This window comes from Diceros bicornis, chromosome 26, assembly GCF_020826845.1.
Source record: "Diceros bicornis minor isolate mBicDic1 chromosome 26, mDicBic1.mat.cur, whole genome shotgun sequence".
In the NCBI taxonomy this organism is placed as follows: domain Eukaryota; kingdom Metazoa; phylum Chordata; class Mammalia; order Perissodactyla; family Rhinocerotidae; genus Diceros; species Diceros bicornis.
In genome coordinates, this window is record NC_080765.1 from 7,070,497 (window position 1) to 7,087,728 (window position 17,232).

The window sequence follows — 17,232 nt, forward strand, 5'->3', positions numbered from 1 at the left end:
CGCTTAAACTTTGCATAGTTTCACTTTTAAACGTTGGGTCGTTGGTCCATTCAAAATACTCTTAGTGTGTGGTATGAAGTCTATATCCAACTTTATTTTTTTCCAAATCACTACCCAGTTGTCCTAACACTTACGAAAAAGTCTATCTTTACCCCAATTGGTTTGTGATCCTGCCTTGGTCGAGTAATAAATTTGCATATGTTTTGTGGTCTGTTCCTAGATTTTCTGTTCTGTTGCTTTGGTCTCTTTGTCTACACATGTGATAATACCATGCTGTTTTAATTTACTGAGGATTAATAACTGGTTTTAATATCACTTAGGGTGAATGTCCCCAATTGTGTTTCTTTTTCAAAGTATTCTTGCTTTATTTTCTCCAAATTAACTTTAGATTCACTTTTTCTAGTTAAGATTTCTAGAAAGAAATCAGTACTGTGATCATTTATAATTCATATTAACTGAGGGAGACTGGACATCCATACAAAGTCGATTTACCGGGGGCGGCCCCATGGCTTCGGGGTTAAATGCGTGCTCTCCCTACTGGCTGCCCGGGGTTCGGATCCTGGGCGCGCACTGACGCACTGCTTGTCGGGCCAAGCTGAGGCAGCGTCCCACATACAGCAACTAGAAGGATGTGCAACTATGACATACAACTATCTACTAGGGCTTTGGGGAGAAAAAGGGATTAAAAAAAAGGAGCATTGGCAATAGATGTTAGCTCAGGGCCAGTCTTCATCAGCAAAAATAGGAGGATTGGCATGGATGTTAGCTCAGGGCTGATCTTCCTCACAAAAAAAAAAAGAAAAAGTTGATTTTCCGGAAAAAAGCCTGATGTTAGATACTTCAGGAATGTTTTAAAAGTTTTCTTCGTATAGGTTTTGCACATATCTTGTTATATTTATTTCTAAGACCTTTATCTTTTTTTGTTAATATTGTGACTTGGGTTGGTCTAGTTTTTTTTTTTAATTGATGTTTTAATAGTTTATAACATTGTGAAATTTGGGTTGTACATTTTTCTTTGTCCATCACCATATATATGTCTCCCTTCACCCCTTGTGCCCACCCCCTACCGCCATTGCCCCTGGTAACCACAATACAGTTTTCTCTGCCCATGTGTTGGTTTATATTCCACATATGAGTGAGATCATACAGTGTTTGTCTTTCTCTTTCTGGCTTATTTCACTTAACATAATACCCTCCAGGCCCATCCATGTTGTTGTAAATGGGACGATTTTGTCTTTTTTATGGCTGAGTAGTATTCCATTGTATATATACACCACATCTTCTTGATCCAGTCATCAGTCGAGGGACATTTAGGTTGCTTCCACTTCTTGGCTATAGTGAATAATGCTGCAATGAACATAGGGGTGCATAAGCCTCTTTGGATTGTTGATTTCAGGTGCGTTGGATAGATTCCGAGTAATGGGATAGCTGGATCATAGGGTATTTCTATTTTCAATTCTTTGAGGAATCTCCATACCGTTTTCCAAGGGGCTGCACCAGTTTGCTTTCCCACCAGCTGTGTATGAGGGTTCCTGTTTCTCCACATCCTCTCCAACATTTGTTGTTTTTTGTCTTGGTGATTATAGCCATTCTAACGGGCATGAGGTGATATCTTAGTGTAGTTTTGATTTGCATTTCCCTGATGATTGGTGATGTTGAACATCTTTTCATGTGCCTGTTGGCCATCTGTATATCTTCTTTGGAGAAGTGTCTGTTCATTTCCTCTGCGCATTTTTTGATCAGGTTATTTTTTTGTTATTCAGTTGTGTGAGTTCTTTATATATTATTGAGATTAACCCCTTGTCAGATATATGCTTTGAAAATATTTTCTCCCAGCTGGTGGGTTGTCTGTTCATCTTGATTCTGGTTTCATTTATCTTGTGGAAGCTCTTTAATCTGATAAAGTCTCACTTGCTTATTTTTTCTTTAGTTTCCCTAGTCTGGGTAGGCATGTCATCCGAAAAGATTCCTTTATGACCAATGTCAAATAGTGTGTTGCCTATATTTTCTTCTATGAATTTTATAGTTTCAGGTCGCACCTTCAGGTCTTTGATCCATTTTGAGTTAATTTTTGTGAATGGTGATAGCAGATGGTCCACTTTCATTCCTTTGCATGTGGCTGTGCAGTTTTCCCAACACCACTTATTGAAGAGACTTTCCTTTCTCCATTGTATGTTCTTAGCTCCTTTGTCAAAAATTAGCTGTCCGTATATGTGTGGTTTTATTTCTGGGCTTTCAATTCTGTTCCATTGATCTGTGTCTCTGTTTTTGTAGCAGTACCATGCTGTTTTGATTACTATTGCTTTGTAGTATGTTTTGAAGTCAGGGATTGTGATGCCTCCAGCTTTGTTCTTTTTTCTTAGGATTGCTTTAGTTATTTGGGGTCTTTTGTAGCCCCATATGAATTTTAGTATCCTTTTTTCTATTTCCGTGAAGAATGTCATTGGGATTCTGATTGGGATTGCATTGAATCTGTAGATTGCTTTAGGTAATATAGACATTTTAACTATGTTTATTCTTCCAATCCATGTGCATGGGATGTCTTTCCATTTCTTTATGTCATCATCGATTTCTTTCAATAATGTCTTGTAGTTTTCATTGTATAGGTCTTTCACCTCCTTGGTAAGATTTATTCCTACATATTTTATTATTTTTGATGAAATTGTAAATGGTATTATCTTTTTGAGCTCTCTTTCTATTAGTTCGTTATTAGCATACAGAAATGCAACTGAATTTTGTAGATTGATTTTGTACCCTGCGACTTTGCTGTAGTTGTTGATTATTTCTAATAGTTTTCCAATGGATTCTTTAGGGTTTTCTATATGTAAAATCATGTCATCTGCAAATAGTGATAGTTTCACTTCTTCGTTGAGTATTTGGATTCTTTTTATTCCTTTTTCTTGCCTAATTGCTCTGACCAAAACCTTCATTACTATATTGAATAAGAGGGGTGAGTGTGGGCAGCCCTGCCTCGTTCCTGTTCTCAGAGGAATGGCTTTCAGTCTTTCCCCGTTGAGTATGATGTTGGCTGTGGGTTTGTCATAAATAGCCTTTGTTATGTTGAGGTACTTTCCTTCTATAGCCATTTTGTTGAGAGTTTTTTATCATAAATGCATGTTGTATCTTGTCAAATGCCTTCTCTGCATCTATTGAGATGACCATGTGGTTTTTATTCTTTGTTTTGTTGATGTGATGTATCACGTTGATTGATTTGCAGATGTTGAACCATCCCTGCATCCCTGGTATAAATCCCACTTGATCATGGTGTATGATCTTTTTAATGTATTGCTGTATTCGGTTTGCCAATATTTTGTTGAGGATTTTTGCATCTATGTTCATCAGTGATATTGGCCTGTAATTTTCCTTCTTTGTATTGTCTTTGTCTGGCTTTGGTATCAGGGTGATGTTGGCCTCGTAGAATGAATTAGGAAGTGTTCCATCTTCCTCTAATTTTTGGAATAGTTTGAGAAGGATGAGTATTAAATCTTCTTTGAATGTTTGGTAAAATTCACCGGAGAAGCCATCTGGTCCTGGACTTTTATTTTTTGGGAGGTTTTTGATTACTATTTCAATCTCTTTACTTGTGATTGGTCTATTCAGATTCTCCATTTCTTCTTGGTTCAGTTTTGGGAGGTTGTATGAGTCTAAGAATTTATCCATTTCTTCTAGATTGTCCAATTTGTTGGCATATAATTTCTCATAGTATTCTCTTATAGTTCTTTGTATTTCCATGGTATCTGTTGTAATTTCTCCTCTTTCATTTCTGATTTTATTTACTTGAGCCCTTTCTCTTTTTTTCTTAGTAAGTCTGGCTAAGGGTTTGTCAATTTTGTTTATCTTCCCAAAGAACCAACTCTTTGTTTCATTAATCCTTTCTACTGTTTTTTTTTTTTTTTGGTCTGAATTTCATTTATTTCTGCTCTGATTTTTATTATTTCTCTCCTTCTGCTGACTTTGGGCTTTGTTTGTTCTTTTTCTAGTTCTGTTAGGTGTAATTTAAGGTTGCTTATTTGGGCTTTTTCTTGTTTGTTAAGGCTGGCTTGTATCACTATGAGTTTCCCTCTCAGGACTGCTTTTGCTGCATCCCATATGATTTGGTATGGCATATTTTCATTTTCGTTTGTTTCCAGATATTTTTTATTTCTCCTTTAATTTCAACAGTGATCCATTGGTTGTTCAGTAGCATGTTGTTTAATCTCCACATTTTTGTCACTTTCCCAGTTTTTTTTTTTTTCGTGGTTGATTTCCAGTTTCATAGCATTATGGTCTGAAAAGATGCTTGTTATGATTTCAATCTTCTTAAATTTATTGAGGCTTGCTTTGTTTCCCAACATATGGTCTATCCTTGAGAATGTTCCATGTGCACTTGAGAAGAATGTGTAGTCAGCTGTTTTTGGATGGAGTGCTCTGTATATATCTACCAGGTCCATCTCGTCCAGTTTTTCATTTAAGTCCACTGTTTCTTTATTGACTTTGTCTGGATGATCTATCCATTGATGTAAGTGGGGTATTAAGATCCCCTACTATTATTGTGTTGTTGTTAATGTCTCTTTTTTTTTTTTAATGTCTCTTTTTAGGTTTGTTAATAGTTGTTTTATGCACTTTGGTGCTCCTATGTTGGGTGCATATATATTTATAATTGACATGTCTTCTTGGTGGAGTGTCCCTTTTATCATTATATATTTCCCTTCTTTGTCTCTCTTAACCTGTTTTATCTTAAAGTCTACTTTGTCTGATATGAGTATGGCAACACCTGCTTTCTTTTGTTTGCCATTAGCTTGGAGTATTGTCTTCCATCCTTTCACTCTGAGCCTGTGCTTGTCTTTAGAGCTGAGATGTGTTTCCTGGAGGCAGCATATTGTTGGGTCTTGTTTTTTAATCCATCCTGCCACTCTGTATCTTTTTATTGGAGAGTTCAATCCATTTACATTTAGGGTAATTATTGATATATGAGGGCTTAATGTTGCTGTTTTGTTATTTATTTTCTGGTTCTTTTGCATTTCCTTTGTTTCTTGTCCTATGTGTTTTGGACTGCCAATTCAGTTTGGTTGTTCTGTCTTATCACTCTTCTAGTTTTCTCTTTATTTATTATATGTGATTTTGTTTTGATTATTTGTTTAGTGGTTACCTTGAGGTTTGTATAAAAAATCTTGTGTATGAGATAGTCCATTATCTGATGGCCTCTTATTTCCTTATACTAAGTCAAATCAATCTCTTTCCTCTTCCCCTTCTAAATCGTTCTTGTTATACGTTATTCTATCTTGTGTTGTGGGTGTGTGTTTACAGTGATGAGGTTACATTTATTTTTGGTGAATTCCTTCCTTTAATCTTTGATTTTGGTATTTAAGTGGTTGCTAACCTATTCCGGTAAAAATCTACTATTTTTCTGATTTTGTCTACCTATTTTTCTCCTTGCTCCAAGCTTTGTATTCCCTTTCTCTTCTTTTTTTCAGGCCTTCTTGAGTATTTCTTGTAGTGGGAGTCTCATGGCCATGAACTCCCTTAGCTTTTGTTTATCTGGGAAAGTTACTATTTATCCATCATATTTGAAGGATATTTTTGCTGGATAGAGTATTCTTGGCTGAAAGTTTTTGTCTTTCAGTATTTTGAATATACCATTCCAGTCTCTCCTAGCCTGTAAAGTTTCTGTTGAGAAATCCACTGAGATCCTGATGGGAGGTCCTTTGTAGGTTATTTTTTGTTTTTGTCTAGCTACCCTTAATATTGTTTCTTTGTCATTGACTTTAGCCAGCCTTACCACTATATGTTGTGGAGTGGGCCTTTACCTGTTGACGTATTTAGGCGACCTATTGGCTTCACTTACTGGTATTTCCCGCTCCTTCCCCAGATTTGGGAAGTTCTCAGCTAATTATTTCATTGAATAAGCTCTCTGTTCCTCTTTCCCTTTCTTCTCCCACAGGAATACCTATAATTCTTATGTTACATTTCCTAATAGAGTCAGATATTTCTTGGAGACTTTCTTCATTTCTTTTTAGTCTTAGTTCTCTCTCCTCTTCCTTCTGGAGCATATCTGTATTCCTATCCTCTATAATGCTAATTCTTTCCTCCATATTGTCAGCTCTGTTCTTTAAAGATTCCACATTCTCCTCTACCTCCTCCATTGTGTTCTTCATCTCCATCAGTACTGATTGGTTTTTCTTTATGATTTCAATCTCTTTTGTGAAGAAACTCCTAATCTCATTGAATTGTTTGTCTGTGTTATCTCGTATTTCATTGAGTTTTTTATTATAGCTATTTTGAAAAATCTGTCATGGATTTCTGTGTCTTCAGGGTTGGTTTCTGGGTGCTTGTCATTTTCCTTCTTGTCTGGTGATTTCATGGACCTTTACATTGTGGTTCCTGTATTCGCTTTGTTTTTCCTCATCCTGGAAATATCTGGTTGCAATTTCCACCCGCCGCCACTGTATGAACGTTAAGGGCTGTGTATTCAGAGCGCCCTGCGCTCTGCCCTGGCTGCTCGCTGCAATCGGCGGGTCGCTTGGTCTGGTCTGGGCAGCTGAGCTGCAGTGTCTGGCATGCGGGGAGGGGGGAGGGTTCTCTTTTTTGCCCCCTGGGTCCCTTGCGTGGGGGGCTTCTCACTCGCCCCTTGTTATCTGCTCTCCTGGGGTGCTCAGATGTTGATGGTACCCCTGTAGCAGTTCTGAGTCCTCTCTGCCCATTTCCTCTGGGGGCCCCAGCATGTTCCACTCTCAGATGTGCGGCAATGTGGATCTTTCCAATCTTCCTTTTCGCTGTCTAGGAGTTCATTGTTGGTCTGTGATGTATCTTATCAGGGGAAAGGTTTACAGGAAAGCTCACTCCGCCATGACACTGACATCACTCCTTGGGTTGGTCTAGTTTTTAAAAGTATGTCTATGAGAGGGGCGAACTCAAGATGGCAGTGTAAGCAGACTCGGAACTCACCTCCTCCCGTGGACACAGCCAATTTACAACTACTTGTGGAAAAATTACCCCTGAGACAGAACTGAAAACTGGATAAGAGGAACTCCTGCAACAACGGACAATCCTAATTGGGGTGGAAGAGGCAGAGACTCCCTTCTGGAGAGGAAAAATGCCGCCTTCACAAGCCACCAGGTTCACGGCCGGCGGGAGCAGCGCACAAGTATGCAGCCTCCCTGGAGGAGCGGGGCCCTAAGCCAGGGAGCGCCCCCGCTGTGGGCATTTTGTGGACCCAGCACAATCGAGACGAGTGGCAGAATATCTGACTTTGCCTGCTGGTAAAACATTGGGGAGTACCTCCAGAAAAGCTGGTTCACAAAGAAACTAAAACTGGCTCTTAAAGGGCCCACGCGCAAACTCACCCGTTTCAGAAAGCATGCTAAAATCAGCAGAAAGAAAGGTGCACAGTGCTGTGGTGAAAAGAGACTCACCTAATAGGCCCTAAGTGCATCTCGGTGAGAAGTGAGACCTCTCCAGGGACTGGGACATTGGTGGCGGCCATTGTTGTGGCCTGCTGTGGGTGTGCTGACACAGATGCCATTGGAGTTCTCCCTGAGGCCTGCTAGCCCAGGTCTGCCCCACCCGCTAGAGCACTGATTTAATCCAGCTCAGCCAGGGCAGGCAGCCCACCCTAGAGACTGGCCCCAACCAACAACAAGCCTTCAGGCAACTTGTGGGCCTGCATAGATTGGTGACTGGATTCTCTGCAGCCTGGCAAGTGAGCTGACTTTAGCAGGGCAGGGTGTGCACAAGGAGCGGGTGGAGAGTGTGGGGCGGTGGCGGAGTGTGTGGGGCTCCCGCCATGGAGAGACTGGGTCCGCTTTGGGAGGTCAGGGCGCACACATGGGGCAGGACTGTGTTGACTGTGTGTGTGGACCTGTGGGCGGCAGGGTTTGTCAGCTGCAGAAGACTTGTGTTTCTCAAAGACCCACATAGGGGGTTTGCCCCACCTTCCAAAGCCTGAAACAATTGGGTGCTCCCGTGCCTGAGGCCAGCCCCATCCAGCTGCAATCCTCAGAGAGCTGACAAGAGACCTAATAGGCTAGAGGCTTACAGCAATTGTAAGGCCCTGAGCCTAACAACCTGCCACACTGGGGGCCTACTCACTTAAAAGAAATACTACAACACAAATGTGGTATTAGAACTTGCAGCCAACTGTGCTGGGGCTCCCCACACCTAATAAAGAGACTGAAGGGCCCACAACAACTACAAGCAGCTGAACATTACAACAGCTGGCCAGGAGCATAACTCGGCCTCCCTGGGCGCCTACAGGGAGAGCAAACAGGCCACAACAGAAGGACACACGTAGCCCACATAGGGGTCACCCCTGGAACATTGAGAACTGAGGGAAGCACACTGGAAGCCTCCTAAGCCATCACTTACATAAGGTCACCTATCCAAGAGCAGGAGACGTAGCTGACCTACCTAATACGTAGACACAAGCACAGGGAAAGAGGCAAAATGAGGAGGCAAAACAATACATTCCAAGTAAGGGAACAGGACAAAACCCAGAAAAGGAACTAAGTGAAACAGAAATGAGCAACCTACCTGACAGAGAGTTCAAACAAGGAGTGTTAAGGATGCTCACTGATCTGGGGGGAAGAATAGATGAACTCAGTAAGAATGTCAACAAAGATATGGAAGATATAAAAAAGGACCAATCAGAAATGGAGAATACAATACTGGAAATGAAAAATTCATTAGAGGGACTCAAAAGCAGAGTAGAGGATACAGAAGAATGGATCTGTGAGCTGGACGAAAGACTAGAAGAAATTACCCAAGCTGAACAGTTAAAAGAGAAAAGAATTAAAAAGTGTGAGGACAGTCTAAGGGACCTCTGGGACAACATCAAGTGCACTAACATCCGTGTTATAGGTGTCCCGGAAGGAGAAGAGTGAGACAAAGGGGCAGAGAATCTATTTCAAGAAATAATAGATGAAAACTTCCCTAACCTAAGGAAGGAAACAGACATCCAGGTACAGGAAGCACATAGAGCCCCAAACAAGATAAACTCAAAAAGGCCCACACCAAGACACATCATAATCAAAATGTCCAGAATTAAAGATAAAGAGGGAATCCTAAAAGCCGCAAGAGAATGTCAAGTTACATACAAAGGAAAGCCCATAAGGCTATCAGCTGACTTCTCAGCAGAAACCTTACAGGCTAGAAGAGAATGGCACGATATATTTAAAGTGCTAAAAGGAAAAAACTTATAGCCAAGAATATTCTACCCAGCAAGGTTATCATTCAAAATGGAAGGAGAGATCAAAAATTTCCCAGACAAGCAAAAATTAAAGGAGTTTGTCACTAAGAAACCAGTGCTAGAAGAAATGTTAAAGGGACTGATTTAAGGGGAAAAGAGAAGACCACAAATAGGAAAAATTATCTATTTCCATGATAAGAACGTAATGGATACAAATGCACAAAAAAGAGATTAGATATGATATCAAAAACATGAAGGAGGAGGGGAGTTAAAGAGTACAGCTTTCAGACAGAGGTCAAACTAAAGTGACCATCACTTCTGTATAGAAGAAGAAAGGAACAGAGAAGGACTACTAAAACACTGAGAAAAAAAAAACGTTAAAAAATGGCAGTAAGTACATCCTTATCAATAGCTACTTTAAACGTCAATGGACTAAATGCTCCAATTAAAAGGCATAGGGTGGCTGATTGGATAAAAAAACAAGACCCATATATATGCTGCATACAAGAGACACACTTCAGACCTAAAGACACTCACAAACTGAAAGTGAAGGGATAGAAAAGATACTCCACGCAAATGGCAATGAAAAGAAAGCTGGGGTAGCAGTACTCATATCAGACAAAATAGACTTTAAAACAACAACTGTAAAAAGAGACAAAGAAGGGCATTACGTAATGATCAAGGGAACAATCCAAAAAGAGGATATAACACTTGTAAATATCTACATGCCCAACGTAGGTGCACCTAAATATATAAAGCAATTATTAACAGACATAAAAAGAGAAATAGACAGTAACACAGTAATAGTAGGGGACTTTAACACTCCACTTCCACCAACGGATAGATCATCCAAACAGAAGATCAATAAGGAAACATTGGCCTTAAACGACACACTAGATCAGATGGACCTAGTAGATATATACAGAGCATTCCATCCAAAAACCGAAGAATACACGTTCTTTTCAAATGCACATGGAACATTCTCCAAGATTGATCACATATTAGGCCACAAAACAAGTCTCCATAAATTTAAGAAGACTGAAATAATACCAAGCATCTTTTCTGACCACAATGGTATGAAACTAGAAATCAACTATAGGAAGAAAATCAGAAAAGCCAAAAATACGTGGAGATTAAACAAAATGCTACTGAACAACGACTGGGTTAACGAAGAAATCAAAGAAGAAATCAAAAAATACCTGGAGACAAATGACAATGAAAATACAACATGCCAGAATTTATGGGATACAGCAAAAGCAGTTCTAAGAGGGAAGTTTATAGCGATACAGGCCTATCTCAACAAACAAGAAAAATCTCAAATAAACAATCTAACAATGCACCTAAAGGAACTGGAAAAAGAAGAACAAATGAAGCCCAAAATCAGTAGAAGAAGGGAAATAATAAAAATCAGAGCAGAAATAAATGAAATAGAGACCAAAAAAAAATAGAAAAAATTAATAAAACCAAGAGCTGGTTCTTTGAAAAGATCAACAAAATTGACAAACCTTTAGCTAGATTCACCAAGAAAAAAAGAGAGAAGGCACAAATAAGTAAAATCAGAAATGAAAGAGCAGAAATTACAACAGACACCTCAGAAATACAAAAGATTATAAGAGAATACTATGAAAAGCTATATGCCAACCAATTCGACAATCCGGAAGAAATGGATAAATTCTTAGAATCATACAACCTTCCAAAACTGGATCAAGAAGAAGTAGAGAATTTGAATAGACCAATCACCAGTAAGGAGATCAAAACAGTAATCACAAATCTCCCCAAAAATAAAAGTCCAGGACCAGACGGCTTCCCTGGTGAATTCTACCAAACATTCAAAGAAGACTTAATACCTATCCTTCCCAAACTCTTCCAAAAAATTGAGGAGGGGGGGAAGCTCTCTAACTCATTCTATGAAGCTGACATTACCCTGATACCAAAACCAGACAAGAACAACACAAAAAAAAAAGAAAATTACAGGGCAATATCACTGAAGGACATCGATGCAAAAATCCTCAACAAAATACTAGCAAATCGCATACAGCAATACGTTAAAAAGATTATACACCATGATCAAGTGGGATTTATTCCAGGGATGCAGGGATGGTTTAACATTCGCAAATCAATCAACGTGATACACCACATTAATAAAATGAAGAATAAAAATCACATGATCATCTCAATAGATGCAGAGAAGCATTTGACAAGATACAGCATCCATTTATGATAAAAACTCTGAATAAAATGGGGATAGAAGGAAAGTATCTCAACATAATAAAGACCATATATGAGAAATCCACAGCTAATATCATCCTCAATGGTGAAAAACTGAAAGCTATCCCTCTAAGCACAGGAACCAGACAAGGATGCCCACTGTCACCACTCCTATTTAACATAGTACTGGAAGTCCTAGCCAGAGCAATCAGGCAAGAGAAAGAAATAAAAGGGATCCAAATTGGAAAGGAAGAAGTGAAACTGTCACTATTTGCAGATGACATGATTTTATATATAGAAAACCCTAAAGAATCCACCAGAAAACTTTTAGAAGTAATAAACGAATATGGTAAAGTTGCAGGATACAAAATCAACATACAAAAATCAGTTGCATTTCTATACACGAAGTAGCAGAAAGAGAAATTAAGAATACCATCCCATTTACAATTGCAACAAAAAGAATAAAATACCTAGGAATAAACTTAACCAAAGAGGTGAAAGATCTGTACACTGAAAACTATAAAACATTTCTGAAAGTAATTGAAGAAGACACAAAGAAATGGAAAGATATTCCGTGCTCTTGGATTGGAAGAATTAACATAGTTAAGATGTCCATACTTCCTAAAGCCATCTATAGATTCAATGCAATCCCTATCAAAGTTCCAACAACATTTTTCACAGAAATAGAACAAAGAATCCTAAAATTTATATGGAACAACAAAAGACCCCAAATAGCTAAAGGAATCCTGAGAAAAAAGAACAAAGCTAGAGGTATCACACTCCCTGATTTCAAAATATACTACAAAGCTATAGTAACCAAAACAGCATGGTACTGGCACAAAAACAGACACACAGATCAATAGAATAGAATCGAAAGCCCAGAAATAAACCCACACATCTATGGACAGCTAATCTTTGACAAAGGAGCCAAGAACATACAATGGGGAAAAGAAAGTCTCTTCAACAAATGGTGTTGGGAAAACTGGATAGCCACATGCAAAAAAATGAAAGTAGACCCTTACCTTACACCATACACAAAAATTAACTCCAAATGGATTAAAGACTTGAATGTAAGACCTGAAACTGTGACACTTCTAGAAGAAAACATAGGCAGCACGCTCTTCGACATCGGTCTTAGCAACATCTTTTCAAGCACCATGTCTGACCGGGCAAGAGAAACAATAGAAAAAATAAACAAATGGGACTACGTCAAACTAAAAAGCTTCTGTACAGCAAAGGAAACCATCAACAAAACGAAAAGACAACCTAACAATTGGGAGAAGATATTTGCAAACCATACATCTGATAAGGGCTTAATCTCCAAAATATATAAAGAACTCATGCATCTCAACAACAAAAAAACTAACAACCCAATTAAAAAATGGGCAAAAGACCTGGACAGACATTTCTCCAAAGAAGATATACAGATGGCCAACAGACACATGAAAAGATGTTCAAAATCATTAACTATCAGGGAAATGCAAATCAAAACTACAATGAGATATCACCTCATGCCCGTCAGAATGGCTATAATTAACAAGACAGGAAACAACATGTGTTGGAGAGGATGTGGAGAGAAGGGAACTCTCATACACTGCTGGTGGGAGGGCAAACTGGTGCAGCCACTATGGAAAACAGTATGGAGATTCCTCAAAAAATCAAGGATAGAACTACCATATGATCCAGCTATTCCACTGTTGGGTATTTATCCAAAGAACTTGAAAACACCAATTTTTAAAGGTACATGCACCCCTGTGTTCATTGCAGCGTTATTCACAATAGCCAAGACTTGGAAGCAACCTAAGTGCCCATCAAGGGACGAATGGATAAAGAAGATGTGGTATATATACACAATGGAATAGTACTCAGCCATAAGAAACGATGAAATCCAGCCATTTGTGACAACATGGATGGACACTGAGGGTATAATGCAAAGTGAAATAAGTCAGAGGGAGAAGGTCAAATACCGTATGATTTCCTTCATTAAGTAGTAGATAATTACAACAATAAACAAACACATAGAGACAGAGATTGGATTGGTGGTTACCAGAGGGGAAGCGGGGAGGGAGGAGGATGAAAGGGATAATTCAGTACATGTGTGTGGTGAGGGGTTGTAATTAGTATTCGGGTGGTGAACATGATGTAATCTATGCAGAAATAGAAGTATAATGACGTACACCTGAAATTTATACAATGTTATAAACCAATGTTACTACAATAAACAAAAAATTAAAAAAAAAAGAATTGGAAGGGGGATGAAAATTAGACATTGTGAGCGATAGGGATTGTACAATAAAAATTTGCTTATAAAAGGAAAAAAAAAAAGTATGTCTATGAGCTTTGGTTGCATAACAAACCACCCCCAAACTTAGTGACCTAAAAAGGCAACCACTTGCTTAGCTGACGACTCTGTGGGCTGGCCATTTGGTCTGGGCTTATCTGGGTGGCACTTCTGCTGGGCTCCTTCTCTTGTCTCCAGTCAGCTGCTGGTGAGCAAAGCAGTTCTCCTTCAGGAGATTGGTTGGTTGTCAGTGGAGTGACAGGAGGCAACTGGGCCATCTGTCTCCCATCATCCAGCAGACTAACTCGGACTTGTTCACTTGTTGGTGGCAGGCTCCAGGAGCAAGAGAACAGAGGTTGCAAGGGTTCTTAATACCTAGGCTTGAAACTCACACAATGTCATTTCTGCCACATTCTGTTGGTCAAAGCAATCTACAAGGCCATCCAAATTCAAAGGATGGGCAAATAAACTCCATTTCTTGATAGGAGGAACTGTGAAGTGTATTCCTAGTATTTTATCTTTTTTGTTTTACCTTTGTGGCCATTTTTGCAACACACTACAATAAGATAGGTGATCTTAAGAGGAGAGAAAAGGATGATGAGCCAGGTAGTGCTGGGAATGGATTTTTTACATAACTGTCTGCCTGTATGGCCTGGTAGAAGGTCTGGAAAGTGCTGCTCTAGGCACTTTGAATTTTGTTCTTATATTAAACCAGACCTTAAGAGAGCTGAATACTTAAACTCCACTCTTTTCTTCCTTCACAGAATCAGCTGTGTGTGTGTGTGTGTGTGTGTGTGTGTGTGTGTGTGTGTGAGGAAGATTGGCCCTGAGCTAACCTCTGTGCCAATCTTCCTCGATTTTGTATGTGGGTCACTGCCACAGCACAGCTTGATGACTGGTGTAGGTCTGCGTCTGGGATCCAGGCCTGCGAACCCAGGCCGCTGAAGTGGAGCACGCCAAACTTGACCACTGTGCCACCAGGCCGGCCCCAGAATCAGCTGTTTTGAATTGTGCTTTGATACCTGCCAGCAGCTAACTTTGAAGGGGTATTAAAATCCATTAATCTTATTTACCACAGAGATTTTGTTAAGATACTGTCCACTATGTCACACAGTGTCCTTTTCCTGGGCACTCATGGGAAATTCCTCTTCCCTCTTGGTACCAAGAATAGCTGGGTTTCTCCTAAGTCACTATTTTTAGTTTGCTTTTATCCAAGATACATTGCAAATCATGTAACTGATCTTGTTTTCTTGAATTGGCTGCTGGGGCTTTTCAGAGCCAAATTGTGAGCTATCTTTTGCCAGTACATAGGAGTTTACAGCAGGCAATTTGTAATCCCATCTTATCCCTGGCTTCATCTTATTTTCCTTTTCTCACTTAATTATTTCATCACCTAATTCTCTTTCAAAGGTGAAGCAGCTAGCATTTTTCAGTTAACTTCTATATACAAAGCACCAAAAAAGGCATTGGGAACATGGAAATATACCATTCAGTGATATCAGTGAGAGCGGATGAAAGCACTGGACACTCTGCAGATGAGGGCAAAAGTTTCATCACAGGAGAAAGGGAGGTAAGAGCTAAGCAAACCAGCGTATCATGATCAGAGTTGATAGTCACACAACCCTGAGACAGGAGCTGATAGAGTCGGACTGGTAATCAGCTGGTGTGCAGATAGAACTTACATCTCCTCTTGCTGGGAGGAGAGGAAATGTGCTTTCACTGTCCTCAGAGTACTTGATATTCTCTTCTAGATTCCATAATTAGTTACATAGGTGGATATTTTCTGGAGCTAGGTTTGTCTGTACTATAAAGGGTTCTCTTATTTATGAATTTGAATTCTGCGCTTAATTCCCTGCCCATCCTTGGCTACCGGACTCTAGTCAAACCTTGTCCTGCAATACTGGGGAAAGCACTTTTGACTTCCTGCCAGATTATGATAGCGTTCCCACACAGATGAATAAGTAGACTTGTGCAAAGTGTCTGCCCTCGAGGGACTTTCAAACCACTTGGAGAAATCAGATATAAACGTGAGACAAGTAATGTCATTAAATTATTACATATAGCTCCAAATTTCTAGAATAACAAATCTGAGTTTGGAGAGTAGTGAATTTGTTTCTCTAAAAGTGGATTTGTCATAGAGACTAATCCTGAAAAATCTGTGTTTGCCTGTTTCATGTCTTGTTAACATCTAATCAAAACAGATCATGACAGACTGGTGTACACCCACTTAGGTGCTGAAGCCTAAAGTAGCAGTTGACTATCTGTGCTTTTGCACAACTTTTGGATAAATTACTAGTTTATAATTTAAACTTTAGTCCATAGAGATGTCATATGGAATTCTCACCCTGCCTGTGACTTTGCATTCACAAATCAGGACATTAATTATACTCATTTAAATAAATGAATTTTAAAAACGAATTCACCACCTATAACATAACTTGGATGTCTTCACTTGTTAAATAATGCAGATGATTTAACGTAAATGTTAAACTAATGTAAAGTATCCTTCATTTAATTGCATGATTTTTTTCTGAACATTGTTGAAATATAAATGGATATGAAACATGTAAAAGATGATTATTCTATTTTTATTATATATTCTGTTTCTTGAAGCAAAAAACAAACAAAAAAAAACACTAGAAAAAAATCTTCCACTATTAAACACCTAGATTATTATCTGTTTCTGACATTTCTGAGTACAGGGGATCCAAAGGTTCAGTTATTTCCATGATACTTAAATAAGTCTTTGGTATTTTATATTTTCAAACATCTTAAAATTAAGAGTTACAGTCATATAGAGTCTACGGTCAAAATCAAATCATGACAAAATATTTTAAAATGAACTTTAAAAAAATGACCAAAATTACAATTTGTCATTTACTCCCGTTGCAGACTGAATGAAAGCTTAGTTTCAAATGCTCGGAGGCAAGATGCCTGCCGGCGGAGCCTTAGTCCTCCCAGGATTTCCTCTGGGATACAACTCTGTTTCACATCGTCTCTCAGAAAATACTTATGTGTACCAATAGCAGGGAACTGCAACACAGATAACCAAGAATAATGGATATGGCTTACGTGTGCTACAGATAATCTATATGGACACAATAGTTAACTGTTTTGTACTGGTCAGAAAGGTTCAGCTGATCGCTGCTTCTCAAAATTAAGTGTGGACACAAATCACCTGGGGATCTTTTTAAAATGCAGATTCTGGTTTAGTAGATCTGGAGCGAGGCTTGAAATCCTGCATTTCTAACAGGCTCCCAGGAAATGCCAATACTGTCTGTTTCTGCATTCCACAACTCAGCCTACAGTAAAGTGCTTGATTAGTCTGTTTACAATGAATAACCATCTACAATAGCTGTTTTCTTTGGTCTTTGTCCTTGTAGCAATAAGAGTAAATTAATTTGATTGTGTGCTGTTTGAACTAGAGATGGGGAGTAAGCTGCACTCTTTATATTTCTTCTGCCCCAACCTCAAAAAATAGTTATCCTTCTTCATTTTTCCTCAATTATATTCCTCTTAAGTATCTCAAACTCTTCAATTTTAAAACTAGCAATTAAAAGAAAACAACACAAAGATCCTG